The sequence below is a fragment of the Humulus lupulus genome, chromosome 5 (assembly GCF_963169125.1).
Source record: "Humulus lupulus chromosome 5, drHumLupu1.1, whole genome shotgun sequence".
Taxonomy (NCBI): domain Eukaryota; kingdom Viridiplantae; phylum Streptophyta; class Magnoliopsida; order Rosales; family Cannabaceae; genus Humulus; species Humulus lupulus.
This window is the reverse complement of record NC_084797.1, coordinates 172,609,339-172,611,035: the sequence shown is the minus strand read 5'-3', so window position 1 is coordinate 172,611,035 and position 1,697 is coordinate 172,609,339. Positions and strand designations below refer to the sequence as shown.

Here is a 1,697-nt window from a genome sequence, read left to right as displayed (position 1 = left end):
GGAATATGTTTAATTAGGTAAAAGAATTAATATCATAAAATTTGGGAAAGTTTGATGAATGTTTAGTGAATTCTTGGTAACCTAAGAGTTTTGCTAAAATATTGCTGCCACATTTTGTTCAGGATAACTAACATAGGGAGAATGAGTAATTCAAGTCCATTTTACAATCCACATTTTTCTTTCAAATTTCTTTGTTTAGTTCAGTTTTAATTTCAGTATTTCCACCTCTTTAATCTTTCGTTTAGCTTATAAACAACTCATTTGATTGTTAATACTTTTAAGTTGTTTAGTAATTTTTTTTCATATTTTTCTATTTTGCAATCCCTGTGGAGACGATCTACTTAATGCTGTATTACTTGTGTGATTACATGCACTTGCGTATTTAAGTTTTTGGCACCGTTGTCGGGGATTGGAATTAGAAATTTTTGTAATATAAATTAATTGCAATTTATTTTTTTCTTTGTTGAGCTGACCTTGTTTGTTTGCTCTTGTGTGTTCTCAGGTGATCTACTGTTTGAACGAGCAAGAAGACATTCAACTATCTCCTATTGACCCTGAGATTGAACGAACAATTAGAAGAAGACTAAGAGAACAACGGGCTCAAAATCGCCTTAATAAGGCTGAAGAAGTTGAAGGAGTTGAGGGTGCTAATAATATCGCTAATGCAATTGCTATGGTCGATGATAGAGAGAGATCCATAAGGGATTATGTTTCCCCCATGTTCAATGAGCTTAATCCAGGCATTATTAGGCCTGAAATTCAAGTACCCCAATTCAAGTTAAAGCCCGTGATGTTCCAAATGTTGAAAACAGTGGGTCAATTTAGTGGGCTGCCTACTGAGGATCCTCATCTTCATCTTCGTTCATTTTGGGAGGTGGGCGATTCTTTCAAACTACAAGGCGTGAGTGATGAGGCCCTAAGGTTGAAATTGTTCCCTTTCTCTTTGAGGGATCAAGCTAGAGCTTGGCTCAACACCCTTCCTCCCAACTCGGTGACTACATGGAATGAGTTGGCTGAAAAAATTTTGATGAAGAAATTTTCTCTTGCCAAAAATGCCAAGTTTCGCAATGAAATCATGTCTTTTCAGCAGCTAGAAGATGAATCCTTTTGTGAATCTTGGGAGAGATTCAAATAGTTATTGAGGAAGTTCCCACACCATGGGATTCTGTAATGTATACAAATGGAAACATTCTATAATGGGCTCAATTCTTCCACTGGCATGGTGTTGGATGCTTCAGCTAATGGGGCTATTCTCTCTAAGTCGTACAATGAAGCCTATGAGATTTTTTAAAGGATTCCTCACAACAATTACCAATGGTCCAATGCTAGAGCCTCAACAAGTCAAAAAGTAGCTGGTATACTTTAAGTTTATGCATTGACAGCTTTGACCGCTCAAGTTTCTTCAATGAATAATCTTCTCAAGAACATGAGTTCGGGGGGAATGGTACAACCAGCTTCTATAGGACAAGTTTTTGATGTGTCTTGTATTTATTGTGGAGATGGGCACACATTTGAGAGTTGTCCTTCGAACCCGCTTTATTTTGTTATGTGGGGAATCAAAATGCCAACCGTAATAACCCATATTCAAACTCTTATAACGCGGGGTGGAGGCAGCATCCAAATTTCTCAAGGGGGGTCAAGGAGCTAGTTCAAGCGGAGCACCAATGCCAAATAAGCCTACATATCCACCGGGCTTT

General features: G+C 37.8%; 1 non-coding gene across 1 annotated transcript; it reads right to left on the bottom strand.

The window, feature by feature from the left end:
• Positions 1–1,057: 1,057 nt before the first annotated feature.
• LOC133780744 (small nucleolar RNA R71) lies at positions 1,058–1,164 on the bottom strand. Its single transcript, XR_009869562.1, has one exon. It is a non-coding gene; the product is annotated as a small nucleolar RNA R71 (small nucleolar RNA).
• Positions 1,165–1,697: the final 533 nt, after the last annotated feature.